The 8,084-nt window shown below is 56.0% G+C and overlaps 1 protein-coding gene and 2 non-coding genes across 3 annotated transcripts in view; all 3 read left to right on the plus strand.

The window, feature by feature from the left end:
- LOC138449920 (nuclear transcription factor Y subunit beta-like) overlaps window positions 1–8,084 on the plus strand; it is a 182,835-nt gene that overhangs the window by 94,030 nt on the left and 80,721 nt on the right. The gene's annotated exons all lie outside the window — the stretch shown is intronic.
- Window positions 5,567–5,720, plus strand: LOC138466200 (5.8S ribosomal RNA). The gene has a single exon (XR_011267943.1). It is a non-coding gene; the product is annotated as a 5.8S ribosomal RNA (ribosomal RNA).
- The window catches only part of LOC138462351 (28S ribosomal RNA), a 3,676-nt gene continuing 1,986 nt past the window's right edge, over window positions 6,395–8,084 (plus strand). The window contains exon 1 of the ribosomal RNA XR_011264955.1: window positions 6,395–8,084. This exon is cut by the window's right edge and continues 1,986 nt beyond it. This is a non-coding gene — a ribosomal RNA (28S ribosomal RNA).

Below are 8,084 nucleotides of genomic sequence, written 5' to 3' on the forward strand. Positions count from 1 at the left end.
TGAAGGCCAGGGACATTGCCCCAACCATCTTGGAGCGCTGGCTGGGCTGTGTTACAGAATTTCCCTTGGGGGACGGAAGGGGACCCTGCCGGTGGTCCCTGGAGCTGCCGCTCTGCTTGGGGATGGGACAGCCACATGGTAAACAGTCCATGGTCCAAGGCCGGGGACATCACCTCCAACCGTCCTGGAGTTCTGGCTGGGCTGCGTTACAGCGTTTACCTTCGGGGAGGTATTGGCACACTGCTGGCACACCCTGGTGGGGAAAAGCTGTAACACAGGCCAGAAAGAACTCCAGGACAGTTGGAGGTGATGTCCCCGGCCGTGGGCATCCATTTCCCATGTGGGTGTACCGTCCCCAAGCACAGTGGCAGTGCCAGGGAGCCCCTGGCAGGGTCCCCTTCCCTCCCCAGGGGGACATTCTGTAATGCAGCCCAGCCAGCGCTCAAGGATGGGCGGGGTGATATCCCTGGCCTTGGGCAGCTGTCTCCCATGTGGTTTGGCCATCCCCAAGCCCAGCAGCAGTTCCAGGGAGACCCAGCAGGGTCCCCAACCTTTCCCAGAGTGAGAAGCTGTAACGCAGACCAGCCAGAGCTCCAGGAAAGACAGGGGTAATGTACCTGGCCTTGGCCGGCTGTCTCCCATGTGGTTTGACCATCCCCAAGTGCCGCAGCAGTCCCAGGGAGACCTGGCAGGGTCCCTGATCTTTCCTGGAGGGAGAAGCTTGGGTGGCTGTCTCCCATATGGGGCAATCATCCCCAAGTGCAGCAGCTGTTCTAGGGAGCCCGGGCATGGTCCCCACTGCTTCCCAGAGGGAAATTTTATAACACAGGTTAGCCAGCACTCCAGGATTTGTCGGGGGTGATGTCCCAGGCCTTGGGTGGCTGTCTCCCATGTGGGTCGACAGCCCCCAAGTCCTGTCGCAGTTCCAGCAGGGTCCCCATTCTTCCCCAGGAGGGTAAGGCTGCAACGCAGACCAGCCAGAGCTCCAGGCTGGGTTTGGAGATGATTGACCCACATGGAAGAGGGGTTTCCAAGGCCAGGGACATCACCCCGACCATCCTGGAGCTCTGACTGGGCGGCATTACAGAATTTACCCCCGGGAAGGGATGGGGACCCTGCCCTAGCCCTCTGGGACCGCCGCTGTGCTTGGGGATGGTAGACCCACATGGGAAACGGATGCCCAAGGCGAGGGACATCACCCCTAATTGTCCTGGAGTTCTGGCAAGGATCCCCGGCAGGGTCTGCGTCCATTCCCAAAGAGGCAAGCTATAACGCAGGCCAGCCACAGCTCCAGAATGATGGGGGTGATGTCCCTGGCCTTGGGTGTCTGTCTCCCATGTGGGTCAACAGTCCCCAAGTCCAGTGGCAGTTCTGGGGAGCCCTGGCAGGATCCCCATTCATCCCCGGCGGTGGAATCTGTAATGCAGCACAGCCAGAGGTGCAGCCTGGGTTTACGGATGGTGAACCCACATGGGAGACAGCCACTCCCAGGGAAACACCAATGTTATGCTGGCATGGGGGCCTATTTGTGGGCTGTCCCTGCAATTGTGTCTGAGTCAACCAAAATATCTCCCCAGACGGCCCACTCCCACCCACACCAACAATCAAGCCCCAGTCCCACCCACCTAACTGACAATGGGCCCTAACCGTGGAATAATAAAAAACAGTACTGACATAACTTTGCAGCTGCACATGTTGAAAAAGCTGTAAATGAAACAAAAAACATTCATTGCCTATGGTCAGCCCAGCAAAATGAAATCATAACTACTACTCTCTGATCACGGCCCCTCTTTCAAGCCATCCCGGGTGGTCTACTGACCCTCATCTCCCAGTAAAAATACATGTGCCCCTTCCTAGGGGCAGATTGCCAGATTTCACTAGCAATCTGCCTCCAGGGAGGGCTACCTGAGAACCCTCCCTCCATTTTGGGTGTGGGGAGGAGGGCCACCCCCCCTTTCCATTACAAACATCTGTGGTGGTTTAGTGTCCCCTCCAAACCCCCAACTAACTCATGTACATTAGTGTGTCCATATGCCCCCAGGGTGGGCAAAACATACTGCCCCATGCTTTGGGGGGCCATTCCAATGTTTTCTGGTGGCCTTCTCCACCCCCACCCCAAATGGATGGGGGGTATTTCATATACTCCTTCCCAGGGGCAGAGTGCACTAGCAATCTGCCCCCAGGGAGGGCTACATGAGATGCCCCCCATCCATTTGGGGTTGTGGGGAGAGGGCCGCCCCCCCTTTCAACTAAAAACATTCATGCTTGTTTAGCACCCCCTCACCCCCACCCAACTTTTTTGTTTTATTTTTTTTTTGAGGTGGGGGACAGAGGGCCACCCCCTTTCATTATGGAAAATGCCTGGTGGTCTAGGGGCCCCCCCACCCTCACCCAAAACTGAGTTTACATTTTTTTGCCCCCATATTACTGTGCCCATCCGCCCCCAGCGGGGTGGGAAAACATACTACCCCATGCTTGGTGGGGGCTGGACCAAGATTTCTGGTGGCCCCCTCCCCGCCACCCCAAATGGATGAGGGGGCCTCTCATGTACCCTTCCTAGGGGTAGAAATCTGCCCCCAGGGAGAGCAATATGAGGTGCACCCCCATCCACTTAGGGTGGGGGAGAGGGCCATCCCCCTTTCACAATCCCTGGTAGTCTAGTGGCCCCCACCCCCACCCAAAACATACATTTCTATTTTATATATATTTCTTTTGTCCCTTGCCTAGGGGTAGATGGGAACATTACTGTGCCCATCCGCCCCCAGGAGGCCAAAACATGCTGCTCTATCCTTTGGGGGCTGGGGCGAGAGGGCTGCTTACTATAAGCAGCCTCCTCTCCCCCCACTTAACAAACAGATCCCTGGTGGTCTAGTGGTATTGCTGGACGCGGATTGAGCACTCTACGCCTGATCAGCGTCCAGCAATGCGTCAAAAAAGGTGTTGTTGGAAAGGGGAGAGTCTCCCCTTTCCAACAACACCTCTCTCAATATGAACGGCACAATACTCTCGTAATAGAGGGAGATAAAGGTGGAGACTCACCTTCTCATTTTACAGCGGCAGCCGAAAATAGCTGCCGCTGTGAAATTTACTTTTAGCTTCATGTCAGCACGCATTATGCGTGCTGATGTGAAACTGAAAGAAATCCAACCCCCGGGCCATGAGGAGGAACCTCCTCCTCACAGAGCCTGGGGATTGGATTTCTGCTTTGCAGGGATCGCACAAAGCGAAGTGCAAAAAAGGATGAGCTATCTCGCCCTTGGCAACACAAATGTTATGTCAAGGATGAGATAGCTCATCCTTGGCACTTTAGGGGTTAACGAGGATCCATTGGAGGGCAAGTCTGGTGCCAACAGCCATGGTAATTCCAGCTCCAATAGCGTATATTAAAGTTGCTGCAGTTAAAAAGCTTGTAATTGGATCTTGGGATGAAGCTGGCGGTCCGCTGCGAGGCTAGCTACCGCCTGCCCCAGCCCCTGCCTGTCGGCATCCTCTTGATGCTCTTGACTGAGTGTCCTGGGTGTCCAAAGCATTTACTTAGAAAAATGTAACGTGTTCGAAGTAGGTCGGTCGCCTGAATACTTCAGCTAGGAATAATGGAATAGGACTCTGGTTCTATTTTGTTGGTTTTCAGAACTGGGGCCTTGATAAAGAGGGACGGCAGGGGGCAATCGTATTGTGTCGATAGAGGTAAGAATCTTGGACTGGTGCAAGATGAACCAAAGTGAAAGCATTTGCCAAGAATGTTTTCATTAATCAAGAATGAACGTCGGAGGTTCGAAGTCAATCAGATACATTCGTAGTTCTGACCATAAACGATGCGGACTAGCGATCCGGCAGCGTTATTCCCATGACCCGCCGAGCAGATGCCAGGAAAACAAAGTCTTTGGGTTCCGGGGGGAGTATGGTTGCAAAGCTGAAACTTAAAGGAATTGATGGAAGGGCATAACCAGTAGTGGAGCCTGTGGCTTAATTTGACTCAACACAGGAAACCTCACGTGACACGGACACAGAAAGGATTGTCAGATTGATAGCTCTTTCTCGATTCTGTGGGTGGTGGTGCAAGGCCGTTCTTAGTTGATGGAGCGATTTGTCTGGTTAATTCCAAAAACGAACACGACTCTTCCATGCTAACTAGTTACCGACCCCCAGCGGTCAACTTCTTAGAGGGACAAGTGGCGTTCAGCCACAAGAGATCGAGCAATAACAGGTCTGTGATGCCCTTAGATGGCCGGGCTGCATGCACGCTACAATTAATGGATCAGTGTGTGTCTACCCTTCGCCGACAGATGCGGGTTACCTACTGAACACAGTTTGTGATAGGGACTGGGGATTGAAATTATTTCCCATGAACGAGGAATTCCCAGTAAGTGCGGGTCATAAGCTTGCATTGATTGAGTCCCTGCCAATTAGACACACCGTCCGTTGCTACTACTGATTGGATGGTTTAGTGAGATCCTCAGATCGGCCCTGCTGGGGTCGGCAATGGCCCTGGTGGAGCGCCGAGAAGACGATCAAACTCGACTATCTAGAGGAAGTAAAAGTCGTAACAAGGTTTATGTAGGTGAACCTGCAGAAGGATTATTAATGGCAGAGCAGCCGGAGGGAGAGCCGCGACCCGACTTCGGTTGCATCCCAGACGCGCACACCTACAGCCTGGGGCACCGCTCATGCTACGGTCTGGCCAGCGGAGCGGTCCATGGCCAGGGCATGTGGGGGACCAGGCACCTGGGGAGCGGGATTTCCTTCTGCGACCCGGAAGACAGGCGAGAACGTCTGGCAGGGTTGGGTTAACCTGCCGGGGATGTCCCACCATCAGAGAGAGGGAGCCCTGAGTGGCCCCCATCCTCTCCTCACTGAGCTGACCCCTGAGCCGCTGCATCGGGCAGTGGCGTTCTCCACCTCAACCCACCAGAGGGCCGACGTGGGTGGGCGCAGCCCAGTCGGCAGGGAAGTCCTGAGTGGAAGCAGCTGGGAGCCGAGGGAAGCCTGGCCATTCTCAAGGGACACCTCCCCAGGCAGACAGAGGCCTGGCACACCAGGCTTACTCGATGGGCAGGCGTTGAGGTACCGGCCACCCACGTCCATGGGCGAGCGATGGCCCGGCCCGCTGGTGACCTTCCCTCTTGCTCAGGTACCTGGAGCTTGGCCCCGTGTGGCTGGGCTGGGGTTTGAAGACTCTAGAGGGTTCACCTGACCCCCCTGCCTGTGCTGTCTCTGGCCTGCCTCTCCATCCAGCCCCCCAAAAGGGGAGCAGCTGAGGGGGTCGTGGACAGATGAGTGGGATCAGGCCAGGCAGGCCAGCAGCAGAGCGGCCTGCCTCCATCACCGTGGGAAGCCCTGCCACCGTGCTGCTGCAGGCAGCAGGAAGGCCTCCTGGGATGAGCGCCTGGATTTCTCTTGGTTTTGTGTTAAAACCTTGATAGTCTCGGCCGACTCCCAAGTGGGGAAGTTGGATGGGGCGCTGGACTGTCTCACTGCGGCGTGCGGGACAGGCGGCATTGCTACCCCCCCATCTTCTCCTGCACCGGCAGGTTTGGGCTGACATCTGGAAAAAAAAGTTGCCTGTTACTTTTGGCGGTGGATCACTTGGCTTGCGCGTCGATGAAGAACACAGCTAGCTTCGAGAATTAGTGTGAATTGCAGGACACATTGACCATCAACACTTCGAACTGACCTTGCGGCCCCGGGTTTCTCTCGGGGCTACGCCTGTCTAAGGGTCGCTTGAACGTCAATCGCCACAGGCTTCCGCATTCCCTTTGTCCCCCTAAATTCAGACTCCGATCAGCATCATCACAGGATCCCTGGACCTGGCAGCGCAGGGTTGTGGCCGGCACATCCCGGCCTCCCCTCATCTCCCTGCCTCCCGCAGGCTTCAGGAGGGCCAGGCACCCGGCGCACTTCGGGAGCGGCAGTGGAGGTAGCAGGGGGTCCCTGAAACAGCCTGAGTGCAGAATCTGACGCTTGCTGAATTCTGCTTCACATTGATAGGAAGATCCGACAACGAAGGATCAAAAAACGACGTCGCTATTAACGCTCGGCCACCACAAGCCAGTTGTCACTTTCCTGACACCTCCTGCTTGAAACCCCAAAAAGTTAGAAGGATTGTGAGGCCCTGCTTTCACAGTCTGTATTCATAGTGAAAATCTAGATCAAGCGAGCTTTCGCCCTTCTGCCCCAGGGCACCGGGCCGTGGTGTTTGTGGCTGTCTGTGGTGTTCCACGGCTGCCAGCGCCTATAACGGCCCCTGAGCGCGGACCTTGCAACCATGTGGGCTTTGACCATGGATCAGGACAGCGCATGCTGGTCCGCGCCAGAGGTGCAGGGCTGGGGCATCCCATGTATGGCCCTGCGCCTGAGGCTGGCCGCCGAGAGAGATTTTCTGCTCCCTCAACTACGACCTCAGATCAGACGTGGCAACCCGCTGAATTTAAACATATTACTAAGTGGAGGAAAGGAAACTAGCCAGGATTCCCTCAGTAATGGCAAGTGAAGAGGGAAGAGCCCAGCGCTGAATGCCCATCTGGTGGCGGGCACGGGAAATGTGGCGTACAGAAGACCGACTCCCCTGTATTGCTCAGGGGGCCCACATCCTTCTGATTGAGGCGAAAAACCCACAGACGATGTTAGGCCGGTAGTGGTCCCCGGCGCACCAGGATCAGGTCTTCTCAGAGTCGGGTTCATGCTTGGGAATGCAGCCCAAAGCTGGTGGTAAACTCCATCTAAGGCTAAATAGGGGCCCGAAACTGATAGCCAACAAGTACTGTAAGGGAAAGTTGAAAAGAACTTTGAAAAGAGAGTTTAAGAGGGCGTGCAACTGTCGAGAGGTAAACGGGTGGGGTCCGTACAGTCCGCCCGGAGGATTCAACATGACGGGCAGGTCGGTCACCCGCAACAGTGGATCATCTCGTGTAATAGTGCATTTCTTCTGTGGTGGTTTATCGCAACCGGCTCCGGGTCGGCTGGGAAGGCCCGAGTGGGCAGGTGGCTCTCTGCTCCAGTGGAGAGTGTTACAGCCCCCTGGCAGCAGTTTTGCCATGTCCGCGGGGGCAAGGGAGATTGAACGCCACCGTGCCCTTCCCCGGCAACCATCCCGGGCCCTCTCAGCAGTCGCTGGGGTGGCAACGGGGTACAGGGCCCCCTGCTCCCAGTGTCACTCTTGACTGGGGTGGAATGTCCTCAGTGCGTCCCGACTGCATCATGCTGCTGGGCAGGGAGGTCCAGGAAGGGTGCCAGGGGTCTGCGTTGATGTTGGTTACCCACCTGACCTGTCTTGAAACATGGACCAAGGAGTCTAACACGTGCACGAGTCGGAGGGCCGAACAAAACCCTTTCGCGCAAGAAACGTGAAGGCAAGTGCACGCTGGCTGAGGTGGGATCCCATCGCGGCATCGCAGCGGGCGCACCGCCACCCCATCTCGCCAACTCTGTCGGGGAGGTGGAGCATGAGCGAGTGTGATAGGACCCGAAAGATGGTGAACTATGCCTGGACAGGGCGAAGCTAGAGGAACTCTGGTGGAGGTCCCTAGCGGTACTGACATGCAAATTGGTCATCCAACGTGGGTATATGGGCGAAAGACTAATGGAACCATATAGTAGCTGGTTCCCTCCGAAGTTTCCTTCAGGATAGCTGGAACTCAGAAACCACAGTGTTATCTGGTAAAGCATATGATTAGAGGTCTTGGGGCCTAAACAATCTCAATCTACTCTCAAACTTGAAATGGGTAAGAATCCCGGCTCGCTGGTGTGGAGCCGGGCATCGAATGCGAGTGCCCACCGGGCCACTTTTGGTAAGCAGAACTGGTGCTGCAGGATGAACCAAATGCTGGGTTAAGGCACCCGATGCCGACACTCATCAGACCCCAGAAAAGGTGTTGGCTGATATAGACAGCAGGACGGTGGCCATGGAAGTTGGAATTCACTAAGGAGTGTGTAACAGCTCACCTGCCAAATCAACTACCCCTGAAATTGGATGGCGCTGGAGCGTCAGGCCTATACCCGGCCATCGCTGGTGCTGAGAGCCATGGGGGCTAAGCTGCGATGAGTAGGAGGGCCGCTGCGGTGCGCACGGAAGCCCGGGGCGAGTG

Source organism: Ambystoma mexicanum, chromosome 1p (assembly GCF_040938575.1).
Source record: "Ambystoma mexicanum isolate Mex_15411 chromosome 1p, UKY_AmexF1_1, whole genome shotgun sequence".
NCBI classification, from domain to species: Eukaryota; Metazoa; Chordata; class Amphibia; order Caudata; family Ambystomatidae; genus Ambystoma; species Ambystoma mexicanum.